General features: G+C 36.5%; 1 long non-coding RNA gene across 1 annotated transcript; it reads left to right on the forward strand.

The window, feature by feature from the left end:
* Positions 1 to 1,271: 1,271 nt before the first annotated feature.
* LOC118487657 lies at positions 1,272 to 2,358 on the forward strand. Its single transcript, XR_004882450.1, has 2 exons — positions 1,272 to 1,891; positions 1,964 to 2,358. It is a non-coding gene; the product is annotated as an uncharacterized LOC118487657 (long non-coding RNA).
* The last annotated feature ends 12,878 nt before the right edge of the window (positions 2,359 to 15,236 follow it).

The raw sequence follows: 15,236 nt of genomic DNA on the forward strand, positions 1-15,236 counted from the left end.
TTGTTTTTGTATATCCATTATGTGAAATCTTAAAAATTGTTGATGTATTATATTGAAAATACAACAACGAATATATATGGAATAAAAAGACAAAAGCAACATTCATGGAATAACTCATTCGTGGTTCACATGATAAAATTATTACTTAGGATAGCAATTGAACCAATAGCCATTGGCCATTCAAAATACTTGAGAGGCAAAATTTGTAAGTTGCTATTAATAAAAAATAATTTGAACATAAATCGTATGGTGGATTTAATCTTGAAGCACGGTCATTGATTGTTTAATTCTTACTAATTTTGTTTTTATAGATATAATAATACTACCAATAGTAATATTCTATAGGGTTGAGATCCTGTACAAACAGTGCTAATTATAAGAACCGTAAGAACAGATCTGAACCATTGTTAATTTAAATCAAGGGTTGATATTGATTATAAATAAAACTCTTATAATTAAAAATTACTACTAACAAATTAGGGGTAATTTTGTAAAATTGCTAGTCATTTGACCATTTTCTATTAAATACAAATTCCACCAAGGTTTTTTAAACTAAAATAACTTTTATATACTTCATTATTTTTTTTTAAAATATATACCATAAAATCAAGTATTTTTTTATCTTTAATATGAGTACCATATTGCTATACCTTTTTGTATTTATAAAAGTGTTTTTTAAAAAAAGTTAACAAAAGGTGTTTTATATTTGTGCTAATAAGGTGCTGATTATGTGTTAATTACAAAATAATACAAACAAACACCAAAAGTAGATATAATCAGCACATCTGGTGTGCTGATAATGGAGAACGATTGAAGATGTTGTGCTAATGTCGTTTATGTTGATAATGGAGAACGATTCGAGGACGATGTGCTGATAATGAAGAACGATTAATGATGTTGTGCTAATTATATAGTGTTGTGCTGATTATATTTTTTGTAATTATTTTTAATTAGTTATAAATAAATATGGTCAAAAAGTCTAAATTACCCCTAAACTAATTTTTTATTGATGGACACTTGTCAATTATGTATTGGTTCTTATGGTTCTTACAAACTTAAGTGTTTGTATTTGATCCCATTCCATATTCTATAACTTTATTATAGATATAATAATAATAATAATAATACCAATAGTAATATTCTATAACTTTAATTAGCATCTTCTTTTTCTCCATCGGTTTATGGAGTCACATGCTTGAATTAAGTCGATTATCTCGTCTATAAAAGGGGCAATAACCACCACTCGAAATCATCAAAAAATGATTCTTGTCAACCCACGAAGAAATAGACATGGCGTGATATTGCTTCGGCTTATCAAATTTAAGGTCTATATGCGTTCTAGTAAAACTGATGAGCCGAACCAATATCACTCTTGTATGTTCCTTTGAAAAATGTGAAGGTTTCTTGAATAGAGAAGCAACTAGCGTTCACAAATCTCTTACCGAGTGCACAACATAATTCTTTTTTATTGATCGTGATTTTTCAAACTAATTTTGAAGGGAGGTCCACTCTGCGGCCGGCGGATGTTCTTGTTTTTGGTTGGACAGGAGGGAAACACGCTTATGTGGACCTCACAGAAGTATCCCCTCTTGTTGGGCTCATGGAAAATCGTTTCGTGGCTGGTCAGGCTATGTTGAAGGCAAAATCAGGGAAAGTTGTTAAGCATGAAAAAGTTTGTGCTGATAATCAATATGTATCCATTCTCTTTGCTTTTGATACTGTTGGTTCCCTTGCTCCTGAAGCTGTTGGTTTTCTGGACAGAGTACAGAGGGTCGTGCACAACCATTTCTCAACGGCAAGGAACCAGAGTTTTGTTTTCGGTAGAATTGGATTTGCTACTCAAAAGGGGGGTTGCAGTGCAGCTTGTTGCCCGTTTACATGTCATTCTCATGTAATTTTTCTATCATTAATAAAACCTTTCGTTTTATAAAAAAAAAAACTAATTTTGTTGAATCATATCCAGCAGGATGGTCTCGACGATTCATTACGTTGTTCCATGTCATGACGAGCTTGAAGTTTGGCTGCAATCATCCCATAGCACTTAGATGGGCTCATGAGGGTGTACCCTTAAAAGAACAACCTTTAATGGTCAAGTTAGTATCGATAGAAGAAGTATGTAGGACAACTGTGAGATGTCGACCTAGTAGAGAGAGAAATGCCGCGCAATTCCTTTTTTCTTAATTGGTGTGCCCTCCCGTAAATAGGGAGGGGTTATGTATAAGCTTGGCGAGGCTATATGTATGGGTCAAGAACGTTAGTCTAACGGCGAACCATGGCCAAGAGCCCATTGAGATATCATAAAGAAAACCCATCTCTTATTTACCTCAATAGATATCATAACTTGCACATGTGCATTTATCTTTTTAATCTATATACTATATAGTGCAAAGTTTGCTTTGAACCCCTAACATGAGTTTATGATGATTAAATCCACAAAGATTTGCATAAGATTCAACAGTTCATGAATTATCCATCTTTAGAAATACGTAATCAGTGTCATGATTTTATGTCTACATAAGCATACATAACCTGATGAGGTTTAAAAAGATTACAAGTATATATATCAAAAAAAAAAAAAAATTGTATCAAATTACCGATTTTGGATAGATACGGAGTATGACGTATAAATGCAAACACACAATGAATATTTTCCCATGTGAATGTAATTTGTGTTGGAAATAACTTATGTTATTTTGAAACAATATAATTTCGTGCCTACAAAACAGATTACAAAATATAAAATACACATAATAACACTAAGCAGACATTAAGACATAATACACATAACATATAATACTAAGGGGCTGTTTGTTTAGCTCTTAATGAGCTTCTTAATGGTTCAACCTCTTACTGTTTCAGCATTTAATGGTTCAGACTGTTTGTTTGCTGAACAGATGTCTGAATGGTTAACTATTATACTGAGTCTAAATGGTTAAGAATTCTAATCTGAATTGGTCAGACATTTGCCTCTGAACGGTCAAACATTATACAGACTCTTAATGGTTTAGACCTCTTACTGGTTCAGCACTTAATGGTTCAGATGTCTTACTGGCTCAACATTTAATCATTCAGAAGTTGCGAAACAGCCCCTAACCAGACATCAAAACAAAACGTGCAACTAGTTTCAGTCACTAGAGTAAGAAATAAAAATGGTGTTGAATTAATCAAGCGGATAACACACGAAGAATAGAAATGATTAAACAATTTGTCCGACTTTTTTCTATATCAATTAAAGAAAAAAAGTTATCATGTAAAATAACTCTAACAAGCCTATTTAAATAGCTGAACTAATTGGAGAACATAAAAAACATTTAAACTAGGAAACATAATCCTGTTTAAGTTTCTGTTTAAATAAAACTCCATAAATAAACTAAATTTAAAGTTTTAAACTATTAATCCTTAGACTTTAGATCTCCTTCAAAGTTCAAACCACCCCGCTGAGATCAACCATACCGCCTTTGATGTTGCAACTGTATCAGATGGTGGAGCGAAATTGCAACAAGACGCATCTTGTATACAAACAAAAGATTTCACGCTCACTTCCTTTTCATTCGTCTAATATTTTACGATGGAAGAGGCTATACAGATGAATTATACCTTTGTTGTATAGTTTGATTATACAGATCAATTGTATGAAAACAACTATGAAAGAATTATATTAACATGTTAATATGTTATAGTCACTCATAAGACCATAAAAGTTCATTAAACAAACCACCACCTTGTTTCACCTTTTGTGAACCTAAATTGTTTTTTTCTATTCAAAAATTAAAATCATTTTACTTGTTGATTGGCAATGCATGAGAAGAGTTAAATAGTTTTTTTTCTTTAATGTGTTAATTAAAACTCTAATCAAAGGAAGGAATGACAAAAATGTTTATTGAGGTTCAAGTGGATGTTAACTAATCCACTCTAAATCCTCTCCACCGATTCTATATTTGGAGTCCCTCCACTAATCATTTCTCTTAAACAGAAGAGATCACTAGTACAAGTGTTTCACTAATCAAGGTAGTGATCACCTCCCAACCACAGGGGCGTACCCAAGTGAAGCCTTGGGTGGGCAGGCATCCCTCTTAATTATCTTTTTTTGTATATTTTATAAGTAAAAATCCCGATCGCACTATTGAAAGTTTGGTTGAACCCCTCGTTTGCATCTCCAGAACTAATTCCTATGTCCACCACTACTCACAACATCTCATTAGCGTAAGGTAGTGATCACCTTCTTCAACATGCTACTCGCTTTATGCTCTCAATTTTTCAGGGATTCTCGAGGTCTGGACGGTCCTGTTACCCATGAATGGTTGCTTCCACATCATTTAGTGGGAGGGGTTGTTGAATATCAAATGAATATGGGAAGGCTTTGGGAGTTTTATATATTTTAGATGTTTTGTTTTTTCCATGTATTAAGATACAGTGCATATTTGACATGCGTTTCATAATTTTAACACCCGTAACAATAACGACCAATTAACATACTACGGTAGATGAATAGCTCGAAACAAATTCGTACAATACTCAATTAGTAATGTAAGATACCAAAACTTGATTTATTATATTTGAAATGAAAGAACGAAAAAGATAATGATACCAAAGGTCTAAAAAGACTAAGGGGCTGTTTCTTTACCTTTTAATGAGTCTCTTAATGGTTCAGACCTCTTACTGGTTTACCACTTAACGGTTCAGACTGTTTGTTTCACGAGCAGATGTCTGAATGGTTCAGACATTTGCCTCTGAATGGTTAAGATTTATACAGAGCCTGAATGGTTAAGACCTATAATATGAATTGGTCAGACATTTGTCTCTGAATGGTTAAGCATTATACAGACTCTTAATGGTTCAGACCTCTTATTGGTTCAGCACTTAACCATTCAGATATTGCCAAACAGCCCCTAATATAACATTCATTTTAGGGCATACATTAAAGCAATTGAGACTTTTGAACTAAAATGCTAATTAAATTCACTTGAAAGGCTAAATTTATAATTTACCATTAACAAGTATAAAATTGGTGATAATTTATAATCTAAACATAATTGGTATAATGGATTCGCAGATCTTGAAGCACGATCATTGGTAGTTAAATTCTTACTAATTTGGTTTTTAATGATATAATAAAAATAGCAATATTTTAGCATCTTCCTTTTCTTTCATAGGTTAAAATATGTACTCACATGCTTAATTAATTCCATTATCTTGTCTATAAAAAGGAGCAAGCAATCATCATTCAAAATCATAAAAAAAAAATCTATCCTTATCAGCGAAGAAATAGACATGGCGTGATATTGTTTCGGCTTATCGACTCTAAGGTCTCTATCCGTTTAGAGTAACCGGTGAGCCGAACCAGTATCACTCTTGTATGTTCCTTTGAAAAACACACGGTTTGTTTCTTGTATATAGTGAAGATCAATAATCAAGTCCATCCGAAAACGGTGTTCGGGCCGGTATCGTTTATTATTTGTTTTAGTTAAGTAATGGGTCAAAACTGTTTATGTTTATATTATGTATTTTGGGCCGGAGGCCAAGTCTAGTGGGTCGAACAATACGTTAAGTCCAGTTAGGTTATGTTGTGTTGGAAAATAAGTGGGTTGGGCCGATATAGAACGAACCGGTACGTCCAAAGCAAATAACCGCATGAGCGATTATCATGGAAACATCATATCTCTTCGTTGAAACGTTGTGACTGTATGAGACGTACCCCTTCGTTGCACTTATATACGGCCGCAAATCCTTGTTCCAATCGTTCAGTCAGTTTTAGTTTATGTATTTACAAGTTATTGTTATTCAAAGTTCAAGTTTGATCAAGATCTGTTCGGTTAGTTTGTTATCATTCAGAAGTTCGTTTTTGTTCAATTCATAATGATGCACTGTGATTATTGTGGGTTGTTTGAAAACGATTGTGTATGCAGTCACAACACCATCCGTTCCGAATGGTCCTGGGTTTCCGATGACGATGATACCAACGATTGTGTATGCAGTCACAACACCATCGTAGTGGAAAGTGCGGCCGGGCGGCGGAAGAGGATGAGTACGCGCAGGGGAAGCCAACCATGCGAACCGGGAAATCACCGGTGAAGAAGTTTCCAAGGAAAGTGTTTCCAAAGGGTCTCGTGAAGAAGTCTGGTAAGAAATCTAATGCACCGGTGGGTAGGCCAAGGAAACCGGGAGTCCGATGTTTCAAGTGCAAGGAATTCGGTCATATCGCATCGATTTGCCCAAGTAAGTATATCAAGTTATCACCGTTACCAATTGAAAGTGATTATGTTGTGAAAGATACTTGTGGTGGCAAATGGGATTCAATATGGGTTGTTGATCCCACGTTCAAAACACATATGACGGGAAACCGGAATATGTTTAAGTGTTTCAAGAGACACTTTGGGGTTGTGACAAACGAAAGTAGAAAGGACTTTTCGTTTGTACATGGTATTGGAGAAGTGAGAGTGCCGGTGGACGGCAAAGACAAGACGATCCCGTGCGTAAGTTATGCTCCAAGTCTAGACAAGAATGTGTTAAGTCTAGAACAACTCTTGTTTCAAGGGATAGAAACGGTTACCATGGGGGAAACGTGTGTGTTAAAGAAGATGTTTGGATGTCGTTCGAAAGGATTCGACATTTATGAAGATAAGTCGGAAGTCGACTTGGAACAAGATTATCTCAATGCATTCTACGATAATCTTGGCGTTGACAACGGCTACAAGAAGGAAAAGAAAGAATTCCAAGAGTGTTTGGGTGAATATTACGAAAGGGAATTCGAGAAAGCAAGAAACAAGAAGAAAGTGTACGGTGAAAATTCAAAGGCTAAAAAGAAGGAAGTTGTGTATTCCAAGAAAGCGAAAAAGGCGCTTTTGATTTACATTGAAGGCGAGAAAGATAACCCGCGTCAATCAAGAGAAACGCTTCGGGAACGAGCGTTAATTCTCTCACAACTCGAGGAGGACGTCGTTGAAAGAAACATGATTATGGAAAGTTGTGTGGAACCGGGAGATCTTATTACATTGCACGAGGAAATAAAGAAACACCAAAGATTCTTCGATGCACCATTTGAAGAAGTCTTGGTTTGGTTCATTACGGATTTCCTCGGGATCGTATGTGAGAAAGCAATGCCGCCAGAACTGATCGATGGCCGAGACCTTAGTCTCATATTGTTACACCGCATCGTAAAGCACAACGGAGGTTTCAAAGAAGTGATGGAGAAAAATATGTGGGATGTGATTGCGGCCAAGTACGGTTACGAACCGGATGATGCATACGAGATGAAAGTCGCCTACATCTATTACTTGGAACTAGTCGAGTGGTACTTCGACTACATGAAGAAAGAGCGTGAGAGAAAGGAAGATGGCATGGCTGGAAACTCAAGCAACAATTACGGTTGGCTCGACGAATCAAGCGACGACGAAGTGGTGGTCAAGATAGAGGTCACCAACAATCGCAAGGAGTGATCACGGCCGGAGATTCGGATGTTCTTGCTTAGGGCGGTGAATGAAGATCAATAATCAAGTCCATCCGAAAACGGTGTTCGGGCCGGTATCGTTTATTATTTGTTTTAGTTAAGTAATGGGTCAAAACTGTTTATGTTTATATTATGTATTTTGGGCCGGAGGCCAAGTCTAGTGGGTCGAACAATACGTTAAGTCCAGTTAGGTTATGTTGTGTTGGAAAACAAGTGGGTTGGGCCGATATAGAACGAACCGGTACGTCCAAAGCAAATAACCGCATGAGCGGTTATCATGGAAACGTCATATCTCTTCGTTGAAACGTTGTGACTGTATGAGACGTACCCCTTCGTTGCACTTATATACGGCTGCAAATCCTTGTTCCAATCGTTCAGTCAGTTTTAGTTTCTGTATTTACAAGTTATTGTTATTCAAAGTTCAAGTTTGATCAAGATCTGTTCGGTTAGTTTGTTATCATTCAGAAGTTCGTTTTTGTTCAATTCATAATGATGCACTGTGATTATTGTGGGTTGTTTGAAAACGATTGTGTATGCAGTCACAACACCATCCGTTCCGAATGGTCCTGGGTTTCCGATGACGATGATACCAACATATAGAAGTGACTAGTGATCACAGATGCTATTTCTCTTAGTAAGTCAGTCACATACTCATATCATCATATTATACCACTTTCTATTTATCCTGATATTTTAAACAACTATAATTTTGGCGAATCATAAATCCGGCATGATGGACTCGAGGATTCATAATTGTTCCTTGGTTTGTGCTTGAAGTTAGGCTAAATAAGAACAATTGTGAGACGTCGACCTAGTAAAGAGAGAGAGAGAGATGGGATCCGCCATTTTTTGTGTGTCCTCCCTTAAAACGTGAGGATTTACGTATAGTGTGCCCTCCCTTAAAACAGGAGGGTTTACGTATAAGCCTGGTGAGGCTGTGAGGCTATATGTATGGGTCGAGAACGTTAATCCAATGGTGAGCTAGGGTGGAAACCCATTGAAATAGCCCAAAAGAAAACCCATCTTATTTACCTAAGTATATTTTGTGAATACACTTCATCTTTCAAATATATATAAAGTAAAGTTTGTTTTGAACTCCTCACATGAGTTTGTGACAATTGAATCTAGGAAGATACGCAGAAGATTCCCATGTAAATAGGTAGTCTAAACATGAAGCATAAACGAGGTTGAATATTTTCTTTAGACGAGGTTCAAGGTAATAACACCATAGACGGGATTCAAGGTAATAACTGTCTTATAATCAATAATTACATAACCATTGGACAGAATGAATTAAAATATTCAAGAAAATTCAAAATAATCTCGTCTTATACTTAAACCGCGTCTTATATAAATTTAAGCAAACTTTAGACGCGGTAATCATTAAACCGCATCTATATATCCTCTAGTATATATACATTTCCTTAAAAAACCCTAATTCTTCATGTATATTGCAGCAACTCAACAACACCAAATGTCACGGCCCCCGACCCGGTTTGACCCGTTTCAGGAGCTGCGGGAAAGAAATCCCGTTATATTTATTTATGTGATTTTAGCAGCGGAATTTTAACATCAGGATCGTTGTAAAGCTAAAAACTTTTCCCGATTATTTCATTTCACAATTTGGGATAAAACCCCGTTAATTTACAATAATAAGATTTTTCTGATAAATCTTTATTTTTTAACATATTTCTTTATTTTATATTGAGCCACTATTTTAAGCTTGAAATGCTCCTCGGCACTTTTCCTGATTTACAGTAGATCACCTGAAACATGTTTGAAAAAGGTTTTGTCAGCGGGAAATACTGAGTGAATCATTCATTTTACTGAAAAGACACATTTATTATAATTCATAGTGTTAAGATCTTTTACGCATGTTTCTGATATCAACCAACTACCCACAGTATTTGTCACTCGACCGGATCTGTGACAGTGGTCATATCACCATTGGCTGCCCCAATGAATGACGTAAATCAATTAAATTAGGTTCGCCCACCTAAAATGATTTAAACTGTAGTAATGTGCACAATACCCCACATACTGGCTGTAATTTGGTGATTACATCAACTTAATCACTGTAATTACAATTCTGAAAATAATTTGGAGTATTGTAAAACAGTTGATAAAAAGAGAATGACTCACATTGCAGATTTAATATGGATAGAATATGATTTAGCCCTGTTAACCTAATTTCAACAATAATGCACACAAAACAGGGTTAGTGATCAATACAGCAGTTACGATAACTCACAAGATCAAATTCTCACAATGAACGACAAAGTGCGATACTTAAACTCATTCATCGAATTAACGACGAACGACAAAGTATAACCCTAATGTGGGCGGCACTTAAACATTCTTTGGATATATTGATCTCGGAAAATGAATCGTAATAGCGATCGAGTGATTACCCTGTTTTGCGGCAGCAATTCGAAAGCAGTGTGGGTGTTTAATTGTAGTAAAACGACCTTAACTCGACGTACAGACAACTATTTTACGTCGTTTCAACTCCCAGATTCAAGTCCCAAGGCCCTCTATTTATACTGAAAATTGGCATCTCCCGCGTGTCGCGGCAGAATTCGGGGAACCTCCCGCGTATCGCCTGGGATTCCAATTTAGGGTAGGGTAGGTTTCGTGTCCAGTAGCTTGGGTGAGTTGACAGTTTTGTTAAATTCAACTTAGACAACGAATAATAAGGATAATATCGATTAGGGTTTAACCCCCCCTGAGTTTTAGGGGCCCTGATCCTGATTCCAATTGTTCCGAAAATTTTAGAGTTAGTGCGAAATTACTTGGGTGTCTCAATTAGGGTTTCCTTATTGACTAATTATCACTCTAATTATTAATTTTAAGGAGAGTTGTTACATCCTCCCCACCTTAGGAAAAATCTCGTCCTCGAGATTCATTGAAACAGATGAGGGTACTTGCGCTTCATTTCTGATTCCAGTTCCCAAGTGTATTCCGGTCCTCTCTTTGAATTCCATTTGACTTTCACCAGTACGAGTCGTTTGTGTTTGAGAAACTTGATTTTCTTATCTTCTATTTGTAAGGGTTTATCTATGAATTTCAGCTTTTCATTTACCTCCACATCTTGAAGAGGTACTACCAGGGATTCGTCTGATAGACACTTCTTGAGATTGGATACATGAAATACATCATGTACTCCAGCTAGTTCTTCTGGTAGTTGTAAGCGATAAGCAACTGGTCCGATTTGTTGAATCACTGGGAATGGTCCAACATATCTTGGACTCAGTTTTCCTTTCTTACCAAATCGTACTACTCCTTTCCAAGGAGATACTTTCAAAAGTACTTTGTCTCCTATCTGGAATTCGAGTGGCTTGCGGCGATTGTCTGCATAGCTCTTCTGGCGATCTCTGGCTGTTTTCAATCTTTCCTTGATTTGGGTTATCTTGTCTGTGGTTTCTTGCACGATTTCTGGACCTGATAATTGACTTTCTCCTATTTCTGCCCAACATACGGGAGTTCTGCACTTGCGTCCATACAGTGCTTCGAATGGAGTTGCTTCAATGCTTGAGTGATAACTATTGTTATAGGAGAATTCAATTAATGGTAAATGATTATCCCAATTACCTCCAAAGTCAATTACACATGCTCGGAGCATATCTTCTAGAGTTTGGATCGTCCTTTCACTTTGTCAGTCGGTCTGTGGATGATATGCAGTACTTAAATTGAGTCGGGTTCCCATTGATTCTTGGAAACTTGTCCAGAAACGGGAAGTGAAACGACTATCTCTATCCGATACAATGGAGAGTGGAACTCCATGTAAGGATACTATTTCATCTACAGACAACTTGGCTAACCTTTCCATACTAAAGGTTTCCTTCATTGGTAGAAAATGAGCGGATTTGGTTAATCGGTCTACGATCACCCAAATGGCATCATTACCTTTTCTGGTTTTGGGTAACTTAGTAACAAAGTCCATTGTTATGAGTTCCCATTTCCATACAGGTATTTCTAATTGTTGTAGTAGACCTGAGGGTTTCTGATGTTCGGCTTTAACTTGTGAACAAGTTAAACACTTAGATACGTATTCGGCTATATCCTTTTTCATTCCTATCCACCAAAAATTCTTTCTTAAATCTTGGTACATCTTATTGTTTCCTGGGTGTATAGTATACCTAGATTTATGAGCTTCCTCTAAAATCTTTGATCTTAAATTTCCTTGTTTAGGTACCCAAATTCTGCTGTTATGGAATTTCCAAATTCCATCATTTCCTTGTTCCAATTCTTTTAGGTAACCTTTCATTCCTTCGGCATCGTCCTTGATTGCCGTTTCCTGAATTTCCTTCAATTGTTCTATTAAATCTACTTGTAGATTTATTCTAAGAACACGGACTCGCTTTTGCTTTTCATGGAACTTACGACTTAAGGCGTCTGCGACTACGTTTGCCTTTCCTTCGTGATATTGAATATCACAATCGTAATCACTCAGGATTTCCATCCATCTTCTTTGCCTCATGTTTAACTCTTTTTGCCCAAATATATATCTTAAACTCTTATGATCTGTATAAACAGTAAACTTACTTCCATACAGATAATGTCTCCATATCTTAAGGGCAAAAACTATAGCTCCTAATTCTAAATCATAAGTCGTGTAGTTTTCCTCGTGCTTCTTCAATTATCTGGAAGCATACGCAATTACCTTTTTGCGTTGCATCAACACACATCCGTATCCTAATTTTGAAGCATCACAATATACCTCAAAATCTCTTGTTCCTTCTGGTAAGGCTAAGATTGGAGCATTGGTTAATTTCTGCTTTAGAATTCTGAAGGCTTCTTCTTGTTTATGTCCCCACTCAAACTTAGTGGCTTTACAGGTTAGCTTAGTTAATGGTACAACTATTTTGGAAAAATCCTTGATAAACCGTCTATAATAACCGGCCAAACCTATAAAACTTCTAATTTCCATTGCAGTTTGCGGAACCTTCCAATTGGTAATTGCTTCTATCTTAGCAGGATCTACGTGAATACCTTCGTGATTCACCATGTGTCCTAAGAATTGCACTTCTTGTAGCCAAAATTCACATTTTGAGAATTTAGCGTACAACTTTTCTTTTCTTAACAAAGTTAAGAGTGCATGCAAGTGCTGGCAATGTTCGACCTGACTTTTTGAATAAATAAGTATATCGTCTATGAAAACAATTACAAATTTATCCAAATATGGTTTACAGATCCTGTTCATCATGTCCATAAATGATGCGGGTGCATTAGTTAATCCAAAGGGCATGACTGTAAACTCATAATGTCCATACCTAGTCCTAAATGCAGTTTTAGGTATGTCTTCTTCTTGAACCTTTAATTGATGATATCCGGAGCGCAAGTCTATCTTAGAAAAATATTTAGCGCCTTGTAATTGATCGAAAAGATCATCAATCCTAGGTAATGGGTATCGATTCTTAATTGTAACCTTATTCAATTCTCTATAATCGATACACATTCTCATCGATCCATCTTTCTTTTTCACAAACAACACCGGTTCACCCCAAGGGGATGAACTAGGTTGTATAAATCCTTTGCTTAGTAATTCATCTAATTGCTTCTTTAATTCTAACATTTCGGTAGGAGCTAATCGATAGGGTGCCTTGGCTATCGGTGTAGTTCCTGAAATTAGATGAATCCTAAATTCTACCTCCCTATCTGGTGGTAACCCAGGTAAATCTTCGGGAAATACATCTGGGTATTCTGAGACTACAGGGATTTCCTTAATTTCTTTTCCTTTAGTACAAATGATTACTGAAATCATATATACTATTCCCTGCTTCCGTTCATAATTAGCAACTTTCATTACTGATATGAACTTCAGTGGCTTTCGAGGTTTATCTCCTGAAATCTTAATTATCTCTCCAGTAGGTGCTTGAATTTCTATAGAGTTTCTATCACAAATGATTTGAGCATGGTTGGCTATTAACCAATCCATTCCTAACACAACATCAAACTCGGCTAATTTCATAGGCAATAGGTTTGCAGTAAATTTATGACCTAAGAGTTCTATTTCTACTTTTTGCAAAACCTGATGGATTTTGACTGAATTCCCATCTGCAGTTTCGACTGTAAAAATCTGCCTAACGGTAGTTAAAGGTAACTTAAGAGCTTGACAGAATGCAGTATTTATAAAACTTTGGTTTGCACCAGAGTCAAATAATACTTTTGCATAAATGTTGTGAACTAAAAACGTACAGGCTATCACATCCGGGATGAGCTCTGCTTCTTGAGTAGTTAGCTGGAATGCTCTGGCATTCTTCTTAGTAGCTCCTTCGGTCGCTTTGGGTTTGTTGTCTACGGGTTTGACTAACTTAGGACATTCTGTTTTGAAATGTCCGGCTTCTCCACAATTGTAACAAATTATGGATTTCTTTCTGCAGTTTTCTTCACGATGTCCTGTTGTCTTGCAAAAATTGCAAATTCTATTACATTTTCCAAAATGGTTCTTCCTGCAAATTTTGCAGAACGGCACAGTTGAAGATTGCCCTGTTCCTTTCTTCTTGAAATTACTACTATTACCCATCCTAAATCCTTGGGTAATTTTCTGAGCTAGTTCCTTTTTCCTATCTTCATCCCTTGTGCGTATCAGTTCATCAGTTAGGGTGTTAGCTAATTCTACTGCATCGTCAATAGTGCGAGGTCTCGCAGCCTTAACGATATTTCGAATTTCGCTAATTAATCCCCAAATATAGCGAGAAATGAGTACCGGTTCTGGCGAAGCCAGGTTAGGTACCACTCTAGCATATTCGAAGAATGTCGAAGTATAACCACGACAATCCACACCTAACATCCGATGAGTTAGGAACTTATTTGCCATTTGTTCCTTTTCATACTCAGGACAGAATTTTCTTTCTACCAGATTCTTGAATTCTTCCCAAGTCATAGCATAAGCCCTATTTCTTCCTTTAGCTTGTAACACAGTGTTCCACCATTCCAGTGCTCCTTCTTTAAACAGATTTGATGCGTACATGACCTGATCATCTTTGGCACACTTACTTATTGCAATTACTGCTTCGGTTTTCTCAAACCAACGTAGCGATGCAGTTGCCCCTTCATTGCCTGCAAATTCAGTGGGTTTACAAGCAAGGAATTCTTTGAAAGTGCAACCAGGTGTTGTAGCTTTCTGTTTCTTAGGGAGCGGCGTGTGCTGGGATTCATTATCATGATTAACATGATTATGGCCACCGTTTATACTATTACTAAGTTATCTTCAGTAGTACGTTTACTAGGAATGATATGTTGCGGTTCGATTGGACTTTTTACAGCAGCAACAAATGCTGGAATAGCATTGGCTATCCCTTGAGCAACAATATTTTCAATATCTTGTCTAGTCATATATTGATCCCCTGGATGTTGCTCTGACTGATTAGCTTCATTTACCGGTTCATTACCATTATTAGCCATCTGATAATATATATTAATTAGTATCTTGATAAATAGCAATTTATACACAAACACTCAGAAAATTCATAATGCACATAAAGTCAAAACTATCGATTTCTCGATTCCATTTCATATCCGTTATAGTATGCATCACTACACACAGATATTTTACAAAGTTTTATTTGGAGTTATGTTACAGACTGATTTCACTATTTACTATACTATTACACAACTATAGTTTTACCATCTTCCTATCCCTCACCATTTGTTGTTCTAAAAACGCATTTCCCTTTCATCATACTTCCAAGCAATCTGTCCCCCTATCTCCCTGATTCTATTCCCTGCATCCATCAACTCTTCACCGAAATGGCGAAGTTCAGCCATATTCTCAGTGCTCATTGGT

Source organism: Helianthus annuus, chromosome 15 (assembly GCF_002127325.2).
Source record: "Helianthus annuus cultivar XRQ/B chromosome 15, HanXRQr2.0-SUNRISE, whole genome shotgun sequence".
Lineage (NCBI taxonomy): Eukaryota > Viridiplantae > Streptophyta > Magnoliopsida > Asterales > Asteraceae > Helianthus > Helianthus annuus.